At 39.0% G+C, this 22,410-nt stretch overlaps 1 protein-coding gene across 4 annotated transcripts in view; it reads right to left on the minus strand.

The window, feature by feature from the left end:
• dscamb (Down syndrome cell adhesion molecule b) overlaps window positions 1–22,410 on the minus strand; it is a 278,527-nt gene that overhangs the window by 159,116 nt on the left and 97,001 nt on the right. The gene's annotated exons all lie outside the window — the stretch shown is intronic.

Raw genomic sequence — 22,410 nt, forward strand, 5'->3', positions numbered from 1 at the left:
GAACTATCGGACGTGACTGTTTTGCAAGCGAGCTGATCGCTCAGTCAGTCGCCCAGAGCTTGAAACAGAAAAGCTTTCAACGACTGCAGCCAGTCTTACAGTTCACACAGACACAGCCAGAGAAACGGTACAATTATGACGGTTAGTTCTTGAAATCTCATTCATTTATTTTCAGGATAATATTGCTTACAGTCAAATGACTGTGTAAATGGACACAAATTACTGTGATGTTGATGCGTACGAGATGAGAAATGGATCTTGTGGTGCACTGAGGTTGAAAAGAGAGAGAGAGAGACAGACAGAAAAGGAGAAATAGAGAGTCTGCAGCTATAGCAAGCATTGACCTAGTTAGAAATGAGAGTCCAGGATTTGATACCCTAGAGGGGGTTATAGCTCCTAGTTTACATGCAGTCGTCTGAGACCTGCTACCAGCAGTGCAAATGGAAAGCTGGGAAAATGCATCTGTGCACTGTTGTTTTGAAAAGGTTAAAATTAGAAAGGAAATTCAAGCACCATTCTTAGATTAGCTGAGCTGTGTTGTGGGACTGAGGATCATATCATTTCACAGCTATTTCATGGTGTGTTTTGCAAGTGGGCCCTGTCTCAGAAAGCAATGATTATACGCCTAACATATATGAGAGCTTGCACACTTTTAAATTCAACACAGACATTTTGATCTGACATGTAGAATAGAATAGAATAGAATAGAATAGAATAGAATAGAATAGAATAGAATAGAATAGAATAGAATAGAATAGAATAGAATAGAATAGAATAGAATAGGCGTTGCTACATGACCGGTAGAATTTCCATGATAATGCATTTACATGACCACACATATTTTGACAACACCACACACTGTTTGGATGTATTAAATTTCAAGCCGTGCACTGTAAACCCTAAAGCTCAAAATACTTAATTGGTTTGACTAGGACAAACTTAAATTAAACAAATTACTTCAGTTAAATTAACTGTTATGATTTAAATTAAAGGGTTAGTTCACCTAAAAATGAAAATTCTGTCATTAATTACGTTCTACTTACATGTCGTTCTAGAACCGTAAGACCTTCGTTAATCTTCAGAACACAAATTAAAGTTATTTTTGATAAAATCTGATGGCTCAGTGAGGCCTGCATTGACAGCAAGATAATTAACATTTTCAGATGCCCAGAAAGTTACTAAAGATGTATTTAAAACAGTTCATGTGACTACAGTGGTTCAACCTTAATGTTATGAAGCGATGAGAATACTTTTTGTGCACCATAAAAAAAATTTAAAAAAAAGACTTTATGTCAATATCTCGGTTTTAGTAATTAATGTTATGCTAATTAAGAATTCAGGACACTATAGTTAACTTCTGTAAGTGAGGATAGCGAAATAAAGTAAATTGTTCTTACAGTGGACTACTAGTAAAACCAAAAATTATTCAGACACTTTGCTTAAGTGTTATCTGACATAATTAAGATTAAGTTTTTCTGACACAGTTTAACTCTGAGATCTTGTCATATTTTATTACCATTTTTTAAACTATAGTGAATAAACCGCATTAATGAATGAAATGTTCAAGGTGTCTGAATAAATTTTGGTTTGACTGTATATCAGCCGATACCGATATGGTGGCTGATATATCGTGCATCCCTACAAAATATATTTTTTTTTTTTGTTACTCATGGCATGTCTAGGCCTATATTGAATCTGCTTTTACAAAATTCAATAGAAATTAGCACAGATTTTCATGTGAATTCCCAGCCCCATATCTGTAAAAAAAAAAAAAAAAAAAAAAGATATGTTATTTTGACTTAAAAAGTAAAGTAACCTCTGTGCTCTAAAATTTTAAATTCATTGAAACTAAAAAAAAAGCATCCCCACGTGGGTGACAGAAGGCTGGACAACATGTTCCCAGCTAATCAATGTTAAATCCAGGATCCAGACTGCCTGTTCCTCAGGGGATGAGAGCACTAATCAGAGATGATTAAGGTCAGAGTTCCTGGTTAACCCTGGACTTGGATTTCTCAACCCGCTCAAACGCCCTCCTGCCACCCGGCATACATACTGGGACGCATTGTGGAGTTTGAATACAAGTGCCAGGAGGACATGGGTAAATCTCACACAGCCTATAAAGAACATGTCAATCTTTTATGGCAAAAAGTATATTGTGCCTAAAGAAAATGTTTATAAAAAACACTGTTTTAAGCAATTAAGTGGTTAGCATTCACACATATTTATCTACTGATTTATCTCACGAATCCTTTGTCTTTCGTTCTCTGCTCTTTGCTCTTTTTCCAGCTCTTCTCCAATTCTTAGCATGAATAATTCATTTGCAGCGCAGCCCCAGTAGTGCACCGAGACACAACACAATAACCTTTTCCACTTCACAACCATCTCCAAAATTTGTGGAAAATGACACCGAAAAATACTCAAGATGTTCAGGGTGCATAAATGAACTAAAAGCTCATGAAGTTGGAAAGACTGAAACTTGGTCCCTCAATTTCAACCCTCACATCTGCTCCGTGACTCCACTGTTTACGCTGCGTTTACGCTCTTGTGTCATTCAAGCAAAAAGGCAGCCTCTCATATTTCCTCCATAAATTATTTAATTTTGTTGCAAACCATGCAAAAAAATGACCGGCAGCCACAGAAATGATTCATCTATATTTCAAAAGGATAAATACATTGTGCATGATGTGCCGTATGAAATAATCATGCATCTGGAGTGAGGCTGATACTGCATTCTCTGTGCATGATTAACTGGGTAAGTCAACATGAAAATAAATTTGCTTTCTTAATTCAGGTTGATTTTAATTGAATGCAAAAGTGACCGCTTGATATTTCGGCTGCAGTATATCAGAATAATCACAATATGTGGTTCTGGACCTGTGCAAGACATCGTGCTCCCACAATGCCACAGCAGGGCGTCTGACTTGAGAAAGCAGTGTACGTCTCCTTCAAAGACTGAAAATATGAATTCAGAGGCCCGTCGCCTCTGGACTGACAACAGGAGACTTCTGTTGCATGCTGGGAAAGTGGGGAGAAAGTGGGAGCATTGAAATTCAATTCAAATCCAGCGGATCACGACACACTTCTGTGGGCTAGTACTTCAAAAGTACACACAAGATGAACTTCAGACAAATCAAAATGCCTAATGAGCCACTGAAAGCAATAGGTTTAAACGTACAAGCAATAATCGATTGTAATTCCGATATGCCAGAATCTATACACAGTGGCAGGTACTTCCTTATTTATAGCGATTTGATAAAAAAGCTACGTTCAGGAGCACAGCTCTCATGATAGTTTCATTGATATTATTAGCGGAAGTGTGCGCACTGAAGAGGAGAGCAAGAGCAATCATGACCCAATTACAGCGCTTGCTCAACTCGAGCAATTAACACATTTATATCAAATGAGTTCAATTAGTGAACCGGGTCCTCTCGAATGCGTTAAGAGACAAGAGGATATTCTGCTGTGCTAAGCGTTGGCATTTAACGCAACATAGCATATGCTAAAAGAAAACGTCTCTGCTATACACCACAAATAACCAGTGCTGACTCAAGAGTCTTGCATTCATGCAAGATTCAAACATTTTTTGAGACAATATCAGACCTGTTTTTTTAATTAAATCAGCTGAGGCCAACTCAAGCTGGGTTCTTTTAAAATTAGCATTTTATCCCACAGTTTGCAATGTGTGTGTGTGTGTGTTCTCTACTCACTACTCCTGCTGTGTGTGCACTAACTTGGCCTTCATTGTTCTGACATTAAAAAAATCCTGAAATGCAGACATGTAGGATAACATAACTCATTTGTACTGTGGTGTTTTTTGATGTTGCCATAAATTAATGTGGTAATGATTATATTTGCGACATGAGCACATATAAACAAAAGAAATGGGCAAATTGGTAATATGTTTAAATGTACTGTGCTCTTTTTGTAGAGCAAAATGATGTCACAGACATGAATTTACATTCATTTTTTAAACACAAATGAAGATATTTTTAATGAAACCTGAGAGATTTTTGTTAATCCATTAAAAGTCCATTCCAACAAAACTTTCAAGCTTCAAAAAGTTAATAAATATGTTCTAAATAAAGCTAAATGAATCAGTCTGTTCAATCCTAGTCTTCTGAAGAGACAATCCTTTATATGTTGAACAGATTACATTTAGTTTGAGTTCTTTCAAGGTCAATAAATCAATGTCTTTTAAAGCACAAATTGTTCATTTGATCATTTGAATTAGCTGAAGAAATTATAAAAACTGGTAGGTTATGGTGACTTTAATGTATGGTTGCATTGGGTAGATATGAATGTATAATTAATTTGTTGTCTAGAAAATCATCGGTCTAGAAGATGCTTGAGAATAGTGACATGTCAGCAGGTAGAGAGCATGATGACTAATCAGACCTCCCATAAGGGTTGATATCAGATGCACAGGCCCCGGTTTTTAATAGGGTCTGTTCTCAGCGATTACACTCGTACAATTCGATCAGTGCCAGATAAGTATCAGCATCTGAGACCAATCTGTAGAGGGGAAATTAACACTGATGTAATAAGTTCCATTTATCATTATTAGAGAGACACACTGACAGCTAACGTCATTGTAACCCCCATAAAGCTCACATGCACACATCAAAACGATCTGCTATAAGAACACGTGTGGCTCTTTGTCATATCCCAACCTAATATTCAGGAACAACTAAGTGTAAACACTGCGGCGCCACAGCACCAGTTACCGGCCTCCCAACCAGGGCTGCCTTTCCCAAAAGCAAAACTATGTTTGCAAGTTCCATCGTTACCAACAGAGTTCAGTGATTCGCCATTTCCCAAAACCATAGTTCCAATGAACATTTGCAAACATCATTACAAACTTGTGTGGTTGGAACAGCTCTCGACCTGTGGTTAGAAGAATAGTTTCGATATACTCTTGGGCACAAAAAGCTAGCTTACATGCAGTACAATCTATATCTTTCATTTCATTTACAGATGTATCTAAAGCCACAATAAATCAAACATCAAGTCGTTCTTAGATGGGATGTTCGTTGCAGCAACATTTCGTTGACACTGTGGAGAAAGCTGCTGACTGAATGAACCACATGCATTCGGGAGTATTACATCCAATGACATACTTATGTTAACTATATGTTAATGAGATTAAAAGAAGAAGCTTTTTGTAGTTCATGTAAATGAACTACAGTATAATAATCTGACATTTTGCAATCTGTAATCAATAAATTAGATTAATAAGGTATTAAAGCACCACCTGCGCATGGCATTAACGACAGTCCTATATTGCTGAACCAACGTGGTTTATTGACAGAGAAAAAACTTGAGAAACTTTGAGCTTCCCCCAAGAAGCTTTGAGTTCAATCATTTCATTTCATTTAATAAAGAACAAACAAACACAACAAAAGTTGACCACTGTGCTGTACAGAGAAAGGAATAAAATAAAAGGCAGTAGTAGTAAAAATACATCACAAAATTAAAAAAAGCCAAGAGTTGGAATGAATGAAATGCAAGACTTAGAAGATGAGACTGTAACTTCGATTTAAAATCATATAAGGATGAAGCAGATCTTACAGATAAAGGAAGACTGTTCCATAACTGTTCCACTCGTGAAACATTCTCTTGCAAAAGTATTGCGTTCAAAACATTCTCTTGTTAAAGTATTGCGTTCCCCCAAGAAACTTTGAGTTCACTCGCAAAACATTCTCTCATAAAAGTATGGCGTTCAAAACATTCTCTTGCAAAAGTATTGTGTTCCCCCAAGAACCTTTGCATTCAGTCGTAAAACATTCTCTAGTAAAACTACTGTGTTCAAAACATTCTCTTGCAAAAGTATTGCGTTCCCCTAAGAAACTCTGCATTCAGTCGTAAAACATTCTCTTGTTAAAGTATTGCGTTCCCCCAAGAAACTTTGCGTTCACTCGCAAAACATTCTCTCGTAAAACCATGGTGTTCAAAACATTCTCTTGCAAAAGTATTGTGTTCCCCCAAGAAACTTTGCATTCAGTTGTAAAACATTTTTTTGCAAAAGTATTGTGTTCCCCCAAGAACCTTTGCATTCAGTCGTAAAACATTCTCTAGTAAAACTACTGTGTTCAAAACATTCTCTTGCAAAAGTATTGCGTTCCCCCAAGAAACTCTGCATTCAGTCGTAAAACATTCTCTTGTTAAAGTATTGCGTTCCCCCAAGAAACTTTGCGTTCACTCGCAAAACATTCTCTCATAAAACCATGGTGTTCAAAACATTCTCTTGCAAAAGTATTGTGTTCCCCCAAGAAACTTTGCATTCAGTTGTAAAACATTCTCTAGTAAAACTACTGCGTTCAAAATATTCTCTTGTTAAAGTATTGCGTTCCCCCAAGAAACTTTGTGTTCACTCGCAAAACATTCTCTCGTAAAAGTATGGCGTTCAAAACATTCTCTTGCAAAAGTATTGCATTCCCCCAAGAAACTTTGCATTCAGTCGTAAAACATTCTCTAGTAAAACTACTGTGTTCAAAACATTCTCTTGCAAAAGTATTGCGTTCCCCTAAGAAACTCTGCATTCAGTCGTAAAACATTCTCTTGTTAAAGTATTGCGTTCCCCCAAGAAACTTTGCGTTCACTCGCAAAACATTCTCTCGTAAAACCATGGTGTTCAAAACATTCTCTTGTTAAAGTATTGCGTTCCCCCAAGAAACTTTGTGTTCACTCGCAAAACATTCTCTCGTAAAAGTATGGCGTTCAAAACATTCTCTTGCAAAAGTATTGCATTCCCCCAAGAAACTTTGCATTCAGTCGTAAAACATTCTCTCGTAAAACTACTGTGTTCAAAACATTCTCGTTAAAGTATTGCGTTCCCCAAGAAACTTTGTGTTCACTCGCAAAACATTCTCTCGTAAAACTATGGCATTCAAAACATTCTCTCGTAAAACTACTGCGTTCAAAACATTCTCTCGTAAAAGTATGGCGTTCAAAACATTATCTTGCAAAAGTATTGTGTTCCCCCAAGAAACTTTGCATTCAGTTGTAAAACATTCTCTAGTAAAACTACTGCGTTCAAAACATTCTCTTGTTAAAGTATTGCGTTCCCCCAAGAAACTTTGTGTTCACTCGCAAAACATTCTCTCGTAAAACTATGGCGTTCAAAACATTCTCTTGCAAAAGTATTGCATTCCCCCAAGAAACTTTGCATTCAGTCGTAAAACATTCTCTCGTAAAACTACTGTGTTCAAAACATTCTCGTTAAAGTATTGCGTTCCCCCAAGAAACTTTGTGTTCACTCGCAAAACATTCTCTCGTAAAAGTATTGCATTCAAAACATTCTCTTGTTAAAGTATTGCGTTCCCCCAAGAAACTTTGCGTTCACTCGCAAAACATTCTCTTGTAAAAGTATTGCGTTCCCCTAAGAAACTTTGCATTCAGTCGTAAAACATTCTCTCGTAAAACTATGGCATTCAAAACATTCTCTCGTAAAACTACTGCGCTCAAAACATTCTCTTGTTAAAGTATTGCGTTCCCCCAAGAAACTTTGCATTCAGTCGCAAAACATTCTCTCGTAAAAGTATTGCATTAAAAACATTCTCTTGTTAAAGTATTGCGTTCCCCCAAGAAACTTTGCGTTCACTCGCAAAACATTCTCTTGTAAAAGTATTGCTTTCCCCTAAGAAACTTTGCATTCAGTCGTAAAACATTCTCTCATAAAAGTATTGCGTTCCCCAAGAAACTTTGTGTTCACTCGCAAAACATTCTCTCGTAAAACTACTGCGTTCAAAACATTCTCTTGTTAAAGTATTGCGTTCCCCCAAGAAACTTTGCATTCAGTCGTAAAACATTCTCTTGTTAAAGTATTGCGTTCCCCCAAGAAACTTTGTTCACTCGCAAAACATTTTCTCGTAAAACTATGGCGTTCAAAACATTCTCTCGTAAAACTACTGCGTTCAAAACATTCTCTTGTTAAAGTATTGCGTTCCCCCAAGAAACTTTGCATTCAGTCGTAAAACATTCTCTTGTTAAAGTATTGCGTTCCCCCAAGAAACTTTGCATTCAGTCGTAAAACATTCTCTTGTTAAAGTATTGCGTTCCCCCAAGAAACTTTGCATTCAGTCGTAAAACATTCTCTTGTTAAAGTATTGCGTTCCCCCAAGAAACTTTGCATTCAGTCGTAAAACATTCTCTTGTTAAAGTATTGCGTTCCCCCAAGAAACTTTGCATTCAGTCGTAAAACATTCTCTCGTAAAAGTATTGCGTTCCCCCAAGAAACTTTGCGTTCACTCGCAAAACATTCTCTCGTAAAAGTATTGCGTTCCCCCAAGAAACTTTGTGTTCACTCGCAAAACATTCTCTCGTAAAAGTATTGCGTTCCCCCAAGAAACTTTGTGTTCACTCGCAAAACATTCTCTCGTAAAAGTATTGCGTTCCCCCAAGAAACTTTGCGTTTGTCATGATCAACGTCTGTTCCTGTCACATCCCGGACTACATTTCCCATGATCCTCCATTGCTTATCACCTGCACTCACTTCACAATCACTCCACACTAATCACCACACCCAGCTGCACATCATTACCAGGACTATAAAGGACTCACACTCACACCACCAGTTTGCGAAGTCTTGATTACTCTGTGTGTCAATTCTAAGCGTTTCCCTTTGATTATCCTGTTTCCCTGTCTGTTCCTGTTCCTGCCTTTGACCCTTGCCTTGCCATCCTGTTCTGTGAATGATATCTGCCAGCCTTGATCTTCTGCCTGTATCTTGACCACGATTCTGCCTGTCCCTCGCTGTTCCTGTTTGCTCCTGATTGACCCTGCCTGTATGACTACGCTCACTTTAATAAAAGCTTTGCACTGGGATCCCTACCTGAGTCCCGCCTGCGTTACAGAAGACTTCGCCACCACCACGATCCAGCAGCTTTCCCGGAGGAACTCTTTACGGTATGGACATTAACCAATTGTTGTTGTGGAGTACACAGGGCACACGTTCACTGGAGGATTACATCACGGAATATCTGAACCTAGCTTGTTATTCGAATCTGCCTGACTGCGCACTCATTGACTTTTTTTGTGATGGAGTGAACCAACCACTCAAAGAACAATTAGTTCACAATGGACCCCGTTCCACCCTTAGTAAATTTTTGGATTATGCCTTGTTGACTGTTGGCTCTCAGTTTACTGTGAGTGAAGCGGGGGAACGTGATTCCTCGCTTAATCATGTAATGGCTGCCGCGCCAAAGGACACTCACAAGATGGCGGCTCCCATAACAGCAACACCAGTCAACGCCTTCGCTGATCGCCCAGAGCAACGTCACGCCTTCGCTGATCGCCCAGAGCAACGTCACGCCTTCGCTGATTGCCCAGAGCAACGTCACGTCTCTAGATCAGTTCGGGAGCGGAGAGGGTTGCGTTCCAGTGTGACTGATCCACCGCTGATTTCAGCACGAGCGGCTGGCATTCCTAAGCCTCCGCCAGCCGCTTCGCACTCAAGCCAGCCGGCCGCGTTGCACTCAAACTCGTCGGACGCTACGCTCTCAAGTTCGTCGGTTGCAACGCTCTCAAGTTCGTCGGTTGCAACGCTCTCAAGTTCGTCGGTTGCAACGCTCTCAAGTTCGTCGGTTGCAACACTCTCAAGTTCGTCGGTTGCAACGCTCTCAAGCGCCCTGGATGCGATGGACAAGATGGCTGCTTTGCCAGTGCCCACGGGCAAGATGGCCGCCCCTGCAGTGCTGAAAGATGTAGGGGGTGTTCCAGCCATTGAGTCCGCTCCAGAACCTGCTTCAGCCAGTGAGTCTGCTCCAGAACCCACTCCAACCGGTGAACCATCGCCTCACCCTCGGAAGAGAAGGAGGAAGAAGGCTTTTTCCATTCCTCAAGGCTCAGAAGCCTTTCATGAGGCCGCTGGGGGTCCGGAGACTACTCCAGAGGTCTCTCCTACTCCACCCAGGTGTCTCGCTCTGCCGGCGCCACCTGAGCTCCTTGCCCTGCCAGCGCCACCTGAACTCCTTGCCCTGTCAGCGCCGTCCAGGCGTCTCGCCCTGCCGGCGCCACCCGATCTCCTCGCCCTGCCGGCGCCGCCCAAACGCTTTGCTCTGCCTGCGCCATTCAAGCTCCTTGCCCATCAACCCGCTGCGTACTCCGTTGATTTCCCCAAGAACTTTTTGGGGGGGGGCAGTATACCTAGGGGTGGGGATCTTGTGGGTGGGGACTCTGCCCGTTCACTGCCGTCAACGATCTCAGAACTATTATGGCCACCTATGGACTATTATCCACCATGGCCGTTTATGGACCCTAACCTGCCGCGGTTGCCCGAGCCACCTGACCTGCCGCGGTTGCCCGAGCCACCTGACCTGCCGCGGTTGCCCGAGCCACATGACCCGCCATGGCCGCCCGTGGCTCCTGACCTTCCGTGGCCGCCCGTGGCTCCTGACCCGCTGTGGCCGCCCGTGGCACCTGACCCTCCGTGGCTCGGGCAACCGCGGCAGGTCAGGTGGCTCGGGCAACCGCGGCAGGTTAGGGTCCATAAACGGCCATGGTGGATAATAGTCCATAGGTGGCCATAATAGTTCTGAGATCGTTGACGGCAGTGAACGGGCAGAGTGCCATCTTGTCCATCGCATCCAGAGAGCTGAGGTGCTGAGGTGAGCTTTGCATTTGGATCCCTACCTGAGTCCCGCCTGCGTTACAGCGTTCACTCGCAAAACATTCTCTTGTTAAAGTATTGCGTTCCCCCAAGAAACTTTGCATTCAGTCGTAAAACATTCTCTCGTAAAACTACTACGTTCAAAACATTCTCTTGTTAAAGTATTGCGTTCCCCTAAGAAACTTTGCATTCATTCGTAAAACATTCTCTCGTAAAAGTATTGCGTTCCCCCAAGAAACTTTGTGTTCACTCGCAAAACATTCTCGTTAAAGTATTGCGTTCCCCCAAGAAACTTTGCATTCAGTCGTAAAACATTCTCTATAAAACTATTGTGTTCCCCCAAGAAACTTTGCGTTCCCTCTAAAAGCACTGAAATATAGTTTTTGTCCCATCTCACATTATTTTAATCATAAAAGTTTTGTGAGGGAATGCAACGTTTCTCAGTGAACAAAAATGTCTCTTTTTTATCATCACCATGTCCCTTTAGGGGCTCTGTAGGAAACAGCCACAACTAGCTAGCTAATTTCTCCAACAATGCATTATACCACTATTAAGCAGTGAGTTTTGTCATTGTATGGGAAACGCACAGCAACACAGGCTTAACCAATGGCATAATTTTTAGGGTGTGACTATCTGTTCGGCCAATTAATGGCAGATGGGGGTGTTTTTGCCGTGACATTGTTTGCTGATAATAGTGCAGAAATTACACATTTCACCAAAGAAAAATCATCATAGCAGGAACAAACAGAGGCAAACTGAGGGTAATGCGTTTGTGTATGTCGAGAGAAAGTGAAATCAAATGACACACATGGCTTCATTATGCTGGAGCTTGTTAAACACTACCTGCAGCCTGAGGGCATGTCCATCTCCCTGGCCAGCTGCTGTCTGTCTGAGCTCGGCTATTTCCAGATCTGCTGTGAGCCCGCTACCTGATTGATGCGATCATTTGCCCAAGAGCTTTATCTCCCTCTTGTACCTTACCGCTCAGCACCCTCTTACTTCAATGTTCACCTACATCTCTCTGAACACTAGCTAAATTACCAAGGTTTTGGGGTAGGGTGGTGAGCTAGTTTCTATAGCCTCTACTAATTACCCTATTAGCATACGGTCCAGTTTCAAACATCTGATCTAACTTCTGACCTCAGATAGGAAAGGATTAAGCTTACATACTGTATTGCTGATGAACAAAATTTATTGGAGCTCTTGGAAAAGGAGTGCATCATCTGGAAAGTGTTGTATACAGCTTAAATCTGCGACTCTATCTTATTTTTTTCACTTGCATTATCTTAACTGCATGGAATACTGTATGGTCAATCTTTTATGTAAGGTAATCTTTGACAGACTCCCATCTAATCAACTATACTTTTCGGTAACACTTTAGTATAGGGAACACATATAAACTATTAACAATGACTTTTCCCTCAACAAACTCCTAATTTACTGTTTATTAATAGTTAGTAAGCTAGTTGATAAGTTTAGGTATTGGGTAGGATTAAGAATGTAAAATAAGGTCATGCAGAAAAAGGCATTAATATGTGCTTTATAAGTATTAATAAACAGCCTATATTGTACTAACATGCATGCTAATTAGCAAATAGTTCAAAGAATAAAGTGTTACCTACTTTTCCGAAATATATATGAATAGTCATCTTACACTCTAGTCAAGATTGCACAAAAATAACTGTGTCCATGCCTATTTACTGCTAATTTATCACTGCGTGTCATTTGTAAATCCTAACACCGTGTCCTAACCAGACGTGATAAAAGGTATCTTTTCCGAATGTATCCAAAGGTATCTTTTCCATGTTAATCTGAGTTTTTGTCCTAACCAGCCATGACAGCGACAAGCATTTCTATTTCTCCGCAACGTCTTTTACTATGTGAATTTTACTATGTCTACTTGCCCATTTTATTGTGTCTGCTGTGCTCTTGCCGATAGACCCCGCCCACACTTTCTTCTAATTGGCTGTGTTTTTTGATTGATTTTTTCGCTTATCGTTGTCGCATCGCGTCTAGTCTGGACAGTCAAACTGCTTGTCGCTGGAATCTGGTAGTTTTTTAATGCCAAAGGAGGGTTCGCGCTGATGTAAGCTGTTAGTAAATCTGGCCCTTGGTCTCGTACATTGACACACAAGGCAGATTGACACTTAATTTTGCAGCACTTGAAATCTTTGTTCTTTGTACAGGAATTCCTTTTGCAATAGTTAGCAACACGTTGATAAGTGATTAGATTCATGTACTGTAGTTACTCAAACTTCCCCAGGTCTTACTAATGAGCTCATAGAACACACTTTATCAGTAGATTAGTTTGACAAGACATGGGGTCAGCTCCATTACAAAACCAGAAAAAAAAAGCCTGTAAAAATTGACTTAATTTTAATTGAAGAGGTTAGAGGGCATTTTTTGAGACAATCAGTCTATTTCTGCAGCCCTGCTCTACTGTAGCCTTCAGCTACAGCTCCTCTAGAAACTATTTCCTTTTCTTTCCTTTCCAGACGATTAGTCCTCCACACGTGATAATTACCGTGAGCAAAAATAACTTCTGATTGAGCCTCAGATTTTCATAAGGGCAAATGAGGTCTGGAGCAACAGTAACTGAAGGAAAGGAAGCAAAAAACAACAGATTCCTGTGTCATGGCATATAGTCACGGAGTGATATTAAACTCTGTGATGTGTGACATTAACCAAAGGTCACTTTCAGAATCATACAACAGCTGGAGGAATGCAGCTTCCCCTCTGGGGCTTAACATGGTCTGTTCCAAAATCAAGAGAGCTGCTTTTCTGTTCACTGCCTACGTGGGCAGCTACCTTTGAAGGCAGCTTTTTTCTGCACTCCATTCTTGAATGAATCTTGCCATAATGCATTCTGGGATTATATTCTCCAAGCAAGTTTCATGGAATGCTGCCTAAAATTTCGAACAGGCTTACTATCCGAGCATGCCTGCAGTATGATGGCTTAAAATGCAGTCTAGGAAGGCAGCACACTAAGTTTTGGAAGAGACCTGTTAACACTAATCAGATCTCAGTTAGTTCAAACATTTCAAATGCACCTGCAGAATATTTTTTTCTAGTCATGTATTTCATCATTGAGTATTTCTTGAAAATTCTGTGTCTCGTTCTCGTGAACTCAATCTCGTGTCTCGCCTCATCGTGTGGTCTCGTTACACCCCTATCGTATTTCAACGGAAACATTTTTACCATTAATTAATACATATACAATTATGTGAGGCAAAAGAAGTTAGAATCAAGGATAAACAAAAATGTGCGTTTCAACACAACTCCTGCTCATGTTCTGCCTAAAGAACAAATCGTGCAACAAAATAAAGTACAGAGATAGTTAAAAACTAGCTACTAATCTTCTAGTGTGGACTTTAATTTCCATTTTAAATAAGAACTCACGAACGGATGGTGAAACCTGACCCAGGCCACTGTCTGAGCTTGAAGACTCAAAACGAAGCAATTTGTTGCTGGATTTGCACAATTTTACCCATTTTCTGTCTTTGCCAGTACCAAGAGTTGGCCAAGAGTTAATGAAAGCTGCTGCCGGTCCAGGCTCTGCACAGGCCACGTGGTCGCACAATGCCTAATTTCAACCTCAATTTCCTCTCAAATGAATGGAGGCCCACCCCCATGCTCTCTGCCTGCCTTTTAATTGGCCTGCGTTAGATTCGCGCCATTAAACCACTGCTGTTAATACAGAGCTCCCATTGGTCTTTTTTCTTCTTCCATTTGCTTTGGCAGAATCCCAAACCTTTTTATCGCTCATTTCCACACAGCATTCGCCATGAATATTTAACACTTCAGGCCTGTGATTCATAATACAGTGACATTCTCTTCTTCATGACTCAAACATTTAAAGTCAATAGTGTTTGTAGAGGTTTGATGTGGTCAGTTTCATTTTAATCCAATAAAATGCAGTGATCTTGAATTCATTTAAAGCTGCGATATGAACAATAGCTGATCATTATTGTTGTTGCATGGCAGACATTCTGTTATGTCAGCCTCTATATTTATATCTAAACTGGAAGGAGTTAATGGATATGCAATATTTAAAATTTTTTAATTAAAATTTGTTTTCTTAATATTCGGAATATACAATAAGCACTCAAGGTTACAGTCCACTGAATATAATTCTCTCAAATCTAGTCAAACTTTGAAATTAAAATGATTTTTATAGTAATTTATCAAATAGTAAAACAATTATAGGTTACACTTTATTTTAAGGTCTCCTTGTTACAGTGTAATTATACATTTAAGTACAGATTAATATTAATTAACGACATGTACTTACTGTATAAATAATTATATTAACTAAAGTTAACTACTGAAACCTTATTGTAAAGTGTTACCAGAATGATGGATTAAGAAAAACGTGCTCAGACTGAGAAACAAATGTGAGTGAGTAATAATTAGTCACCATTCCTCACTATTCTGAACAGCACAGCCACTGAAATTGACAAGTATCAGCCGCAGCGGCACGAGGCCTTTGAAATACTTCACATAAAATTCACAATGCCCCACGCTCCCCCAGAGCATGTTGTTCAAGATGAAAGACTCTGAAACTGTCCGCAACCCCTCTTCCCTGCATGAAACAGAGACAATACTCTAGCCATTCCCCACTGCATATGTTTATTCTCTTCTTTCATCTGTCAGTCTCTCTACCACTCCAACACACACACCATATCTGCAACCACTATCATGTTTTATTGAGGCACAGTGTTATTGGCAGTGTGCACTTCCTTTGCAATGTAGCTTGTTAGTGCTTAATTACAGCCAGCAGGATCAATTATGCGCAATCTGCGTTAATTTCTATGCGATTACCTCACCAAATCAGAATCAAGCTGACGTGAGAACACACAGAGGAAATCTATCTATCTCTATGTACTTGGACTCCATCTTGCTAGCTGTGCAGGTTAACATTTCTTCATTTGGCTAGAACTACAGCAGCTCTCTTGATCCAGATCTCATCAACATCCCTGTTAAATGTCAAGTGAGTGATTTGATACTTTTGTGTATCCTGGTTTAATGTGCAGAGACAACAAACCATTTCTAGGTAGAAAAGTATCAACATTATATGAGGCGAGGAGTGAAACCAAAAAAATGGAGAAATATGGCAGTTGTGTGAATAGAAATCCAGTTTGTCATTTAAATGAGCCAACTGCCTTCTGATTGAAGTAATAGCTGTTTATTTACTCTTAAGCACACTTGCACATTTGCTGGATCAGCCTGAAAAATATAGTGTGACTTGAGCTAATGAAACAAAAACTATGCTAGCATTACTGCTAGGGGTGTAACGGTACACGTATTCGTACCGAACCGTTTCAGTACAGGGCTTTCGGTACCGTGTGTACCGTGGTACTAACCACCAATAATCACAATAAGCTCTGCGTTTTGTTACTTTCGATAAGAAACAAAGTGTCATCCTTCAAATTGTGTCCATGAAATCACGAAATTCAAACAGAAAGTGCCATTTTGACGCGCTTTAGTACGGCGTGACAGATCACTGTACAGGCGCCTCAGTTCAAGCGGCAGCGCGAGCATGGAGCGCGAGTGAAGAGATCATCTCTTCCTCTTTAATAATTATTATAGAATAAACATGAAAGAAGTTGAAAGATACAGAACTTACTGAAATGGTCATATCTCTTGTAATCGCTCAATCAGTGTTTCAACGGCGGAAAGACATCAATGAAAGCTTGTAAACAAGTTTTTTTTAAACAATTGCTTCTCTCTTTCGCTTAATATATGCACTGTATTAGCCTATATATTCATTATATTTTACTTAACCGATTAGTGATGTACTGATTAGGCTATTTAATTTATGTTTAAATAAATCTGTTGTGAAAATGACAGCCACTGTGTAGATGTGATTATATTTCAACAATGAATTGGAGTAAAAACATTTAGAAGTTAGTGCAAAAACTGACTTATGTGCAGCTTACATGTTTGCATAGGCCTACAATTTTAAATTTGAGCGTTGATTATTTTATCTAAAAATAAAAAGCAATTGAATTTAGGCTAACAGTTTGGGCTCAGCTGTTAACCTTTAATATTATAGTAATGTTCAAGTAAGGGCTCCCTAGCATTAGAAGATATAATTTTTTTATCCTTAAGAAACGTTTAGTTATAATTTAATTTAATATATTTAAAGACAAAAACACAATTTGTTCAGTAATCCACTGTTTAATAAAACAAGCAATTTTATGTTTAAGTTTTCTACCCACCTGCTGTACCAAAAACCGTACCGAACCGTGACTTCAAAACCGAGGTACATACCGAACTGTGAGTTTTGTGTACCGTTACACCCCTAATTACTGCATTTGATTTTATTATTACTAATTTTAAATATATTATGACAAACAGTTCCAGAGATATCTGTCTTTCCTCACTCAAGAAGACACAATACTGCGGTGAATTCATCTATATTAAAGTGCTGTGGAGGAGTGCAAGGATTGTAAACTTTGCAAACATGTAAACAGTAAAAAAACAATATACATTGAAAGGCTTTCAAATACATAGCACCACATGTATGACAATTTATCATGGATTGTGGCCTTTTACACATAAAATTATGGCAAATTATGTGTTGATGGCAGAGGATGCTGGAGAGTGTTTTAATATTGCTAGATCTAGAACATAAATTGTGGTGTTCCACAGGGCTCCCTGTTAGGACCAATTTTGTTTTCAATTTATATGTTAACTCTTGTATCCGTAATCCGGAAACTTCATATAAATTTTCACTGCTATGTAGATTATTTACAGTTATACATATCACTGCCATCCAATGATCTGACTAGTTTAAATGTCGTTCAAGCATGCTTAGCTGATATACTGGATATATGGGATATAATTGGATGGCTTGTAATTTTCTGCTGTTGAATACTGATAATCGGTCAGGGCTCTAATAAAATTCAGATTGACTCTTAATTAGGTGTTTCCCAATATTCAGCAGGTAATGAAAAAATTAGTTAAGAAGTTTTTTATCAGTTAAGAAACATTTCCAAGGTAAGACATATTTTAGGTTTTAAAAACATATTCATGCTTTTATTTTCAAGTCAAGTCACATTTTATATAGCACTTTATACAATACAGATTGTTTTAAAGCAGCTTTACAGGGATAACAGGAAAATGATGCATGTCCGAAGTCAGTTTCAGTTCCATTGTAAAGATATACAATGTACTAAAATACTGAACAAATTATGCATTAATTCAGGTAGAAATAGCTTTTTAGGGTAACAAATACAGGTTACCATGGATTTTTTTTTCCCTATTGTGACATATATTTCAAATGAAACGTCTTCTGGAACAAGAACAAATGTAGGGCGGGGCTTGATTTTGCCCATGGAGAATTGATTAGATGGTTGGGGTTTGCTATTGGTGGATCTCATGAGAGTGACAGGTTGTCCCGCTCTCGTGCCAGTAAACACATCATCAGAGAAGAGAAGAGTTGCAAAGAGGGGTTATTTTGATTGATTATAAATACACATTTTTAAAAATATAATGATATCCATGGATAAATCATTTATAATGAAAAACTGCAATATCCCATAAAAAAGGTGAATTTTGATTTCATGGTAACTTTAAGAGACTGGTTTGTCTTCACATATTCCAATATATTTAATTTCTTAAATAATAACAACAATATTGAGGGTGATGATGATGACGATGATGTTTATTATTTCAGGACTCCCAACCCTTAAGTAATTAAGTTATAATTAACATTGTGAAATTGCACAGCGTATTTAGGAGAGGTGCTCTACAGCTTAGTTATTACTGTATTTATTTCATAACAATTATTTTTGGTGTTGCTAGTGGCACAGAAATTACACGCTTTGCCTTTAAGATATTTTTTTTCCCTCCAAACACTCACTAAGGCTCATTTCAATTCCAGTAAAAGAATGGAAAATGACTTTGGCCGCATGTTTTCATAAAGAAGTTCTTAACTGCCTCAGGCTGATCTAATTACAATCTTGCCTCCAGCTATTTGGTTTGATCTAACTGTGCTTTTAACAGTGGCTGTGTCCTCTCTGCATGTACTTATGCAAATCCCACCAGAGCGCATATTCAGAAAGATTCGTGCAGACAGCTGAGATGAACACGTCTGGAACAGATCTCCTACCCGAAAGCCCTGTCCTCCTGACCGCCCAGTATGGCACACTGGGACGGAAGAACAGTTATGTGTGATTATCAAACAAAATTAGCACTGTTTAATCTTTCATGGCAGCGCTCTGCGCCATCTCTGTTTGTGCAAGGCTGCCATGAATTAAACACGGCCATCAAAGACTCATTTAGCACCATTCAGAGACAGAGAATCTGCTAAAAACAAATATGACTTAAACTGCAGGATTATAGCAGCTACCCAGGGGCGTCGCACGACCGCCGTGATTCGCAGCTTTAATATTTAATATTTACAGTTTAATATTGCCGGTATCTATTGCTGTGTGTAATGGTGACTTATTGCTCGGGGTTGTACAGCAAACATTTCATATGACTGTGGATGTGGAAACAAACAAGCAAACTGGAGAATCAACAGCGAACAGTGATATTGCGTATTCTTATGAGACTGACTATTGCCTCGATAAAAAGCAACTCTTTACAAACATTTGCAAGCCAAACCCATGCCGATATCAAAACGAGAGAAAGCTTTGCTTCTGCAAGAACTCTCCAGTCTTTTATCTCAGCCGTCCTTTATAAATGTGTATTAACAAGGTAACTACTGTAGTAATTCTGTATTAAAGCACAAGGAAATGCACACTTCATTAAAAATTCAAGGTGAGAATCAAATACAGTGACTGTAGTTCATTTTGCTCCATTAAGGTAACACAAAAGACTAATTTAGCACCATCTGGTGGGATTCATTTAAAAAATATATATGTTACTTACAGTCATTAACATAAGATTGAGGATTATTAAAATAGGATCTGTTTACATTTTTTGATTCAGGATCTCTGTGGTTATTACTAAGCATCACAAAACCTACTAAAATAAACAAGGCGTATAACATTGTGAACATAATTAAGGAAAGGAGTTCAGTGAAATAAGGATCAGCTACTGTAGCATTCTGAGCAGTCTGTGAACAGATACTCATCGATTACATGTTCTTTTTTTGGCAAATGGGATGCCAGCAGCCCTTGAATGACCAACTGTTAATTCCACCCCAGAAAGTTGGGAAAAAGACCTTGTTCCATATAATGAAGGGACAGAATTATGTAAAATTTAGGGTACATTTACACGACAGTGATGTGCTTAAAAACTGAAACATTTTTCTTAGCGCTTTCAAAAGCTAGTTCTATCAATTTTTAGATAATAATTAAAAAATAAATAATGAAACAAATAATGAAAAAGTGACATGTGAAGGTCAAGTATGGTAACCCATACTCAGAATTTGTCCTCTGCATTTATCCCATCCAGTTAGTGCACACACATTAGGAGTAGTGAGCAGTGAACACACACACACACTGCAAACCGTGGACAGTCATTGGGGAAGTTGTGGCCTGGAAACCTGAAGTTTGCAGGTTCAAATCTCAATACTGGGTGAGGTGCCCTTGAGGAAGACACCGAACTCCCAACATAACCTTCGGGTTAGCAGTCTGACTCTATCCATTAGGTAAAAGGTATTATGTTTTAATTAGCAAGCCTCAATCATAGATGGAAAAGACCATTTACAGCCAATACAGGCAATTTACCATAGTGAATATATAGTTTTTAAAGGTTTTTAAGTTATCGAGGTTGAGCCAAAAACCTAGTACTAGTTCACCAAAGTTTTTGAACTAATCTCCAATATTCAACGAATGATTTGATGGACAGCGGCGGTCCTAGAGGCATAGTTGTTCAGAATGAGGAGTTCTACCATGTGGTATGAATGTCACGGGTGTGTGCGAAAAATCACGCGATACACAATACTTTATGCATGTGAAAAACGTGAAGGCGCCCCCCGGTGGCTGATTTCTTTCGAATTTCTCACAAGCCTCTAGGGCCGAGAGTCAAACAGGCCCAGCGAGTTTCATTCAGATCGGCCTCCGTTATCCTTCTGATAGCTCTTCAAAATTCGTTAGCCAATGACGGACATGTTTTTTGAGATACGTCAGTGTCCTCCTAGACAGTCATGGCACCTGCTTGCCAATTTTCAAGTTCATTGGTCTAACGGTGTAGATGTTATGGACATTTTCATGTTTTTATTTATTTTATTTTATTTTTTTTTTTTTTTGCTGTTATAGCACCACCGAGTGGCCGGTTGCCACTTTTTCACACAACCACAGAATAATAACCTCTTACATAGGTTTGTTAAGTTTGGTGAAATTATATCATTCCGTTCATGAGTTACAGGCATTTTAGTAAAAATGCCAAATTTTTAGGGCCAAAAACCAAGACTAGTTCGCAAAACTACTTCTTAAGCCAAGGATTCCAACGATGTAAGACACTTGAGGCTATGCCTAACGGTTCAGGAGTTGTGAGCGATTTTGTACTTTTCACCGCTGTAGCGCCCCCATCAGGCCGATCGGTGACATTGTAGCTGGTGTGAGTACTGCCAGCCCTCAAAATTACGACTTACGGAAATTTTAACAATTACAATAGGGTTTCAGCACTACGCCCTTGAACCCTAAAATTAATACCATTGCAATATGTCAAGATGCTCTTAAGGGTGAATTAGCAGTTCAAAATCAAATGTCACTCAATTTTGATCAAATTTGTAATGTTGATTTTAAAAGTTTTCAGATTTATTTATTTTGTATTAATTCATGTATTTGTGTAATAGGTTAAATTTGCTAAGAGAGGTAATGTCAGGAGGGTGGGCAGTCTGATCTTAACCAGAGGGCTTGACTTTACTAAGTTGCAATCTAAGTTGAATATGCAGCATCAAAGTGACTCATGCATAGCCCATCTACAGCTGTGCTGTGACACCATGTTGCATTTGTTGAAAATGAAAAGGCTAGGTCACTTAGACCTGCAGGACACAAGGTTAGTGTACCCGTTCCGAGCAGCGTTCATTAAAAGCTCTTCACCATATTCTTCAGCCCACAGACGAGGTCATGGATGCTAATTATAGCTCACCCAGCCATCTACAGAAGCTCCTCTTATAGATATATTAGGTCTCTTCAAAGAAGCTCTTCAATAGAGGACTTTTTTAATGTACTGTACATCTCTAGGGTGTACTTTCTGTGCCATTAGTGGCACCAGATGGAAGTGTAAAAATTATTTTCCAAATGCCTATCCCGTCAGAATTCACAACTGCAGAACTGGTTCCCTTTGATTTTATGAGTTGAATCTTAAATTGAATTGGCCACACCCCACAGGAAGTTGAATCGGAATGACAGGAAGAGGATTTATCTTAATTATAATGACTATAAACCTTCAATATATTTTTTTTCTCAAAACGTGAAAACTGCTTAGCAGGGTCATAGCCATCATTTCAGAAGTGAGAGGGACAGAGGTGAAGTTTTTTTCTGACCTTTGTCTAATTGGCAGGTTTTATTTTTCTTATCTCTTTAACTGGCTTAGAAATCAAATACACTGTCGAACATTAACCGATGATTTGTATTCTTTAACATTACAATGATGACAATTTCATCATGTTTATAGTTGTCATGGATTTTATACAACGAAATGTAATTTTTTATCACAGAATAAGGCAGAAAATACGCACATAAACCATATGTTGTAACAATCACATTTCTGTGTATTGTCTTCACTTTCTGCTTTTTATTCAGCTACAGCGATAGATGGATGCCTTTGTCCATAAAAGGGATTTCCTGGAATGTCATAAGTTAATACTTCTATGTATGCATTCAGGATGCTCAAACAAAGAA

The sequence above is a fragment of the Chanodichthys erythropterus genome, chromosome 17 (genome assembly GCF_024489055.1).
Source record: "Chanodichthys erythropterus isolate Z2021 chromosome 17, ASM2448905v1, whole genome shotgun sequence".
NCBI classification, from domain to species: Eukaryota; Metazoa; Chordata; class Actinopteri; order Cypriniformes; family Xenocyprididae; genus Chanodichthys; species Chanodichthys erythropterus.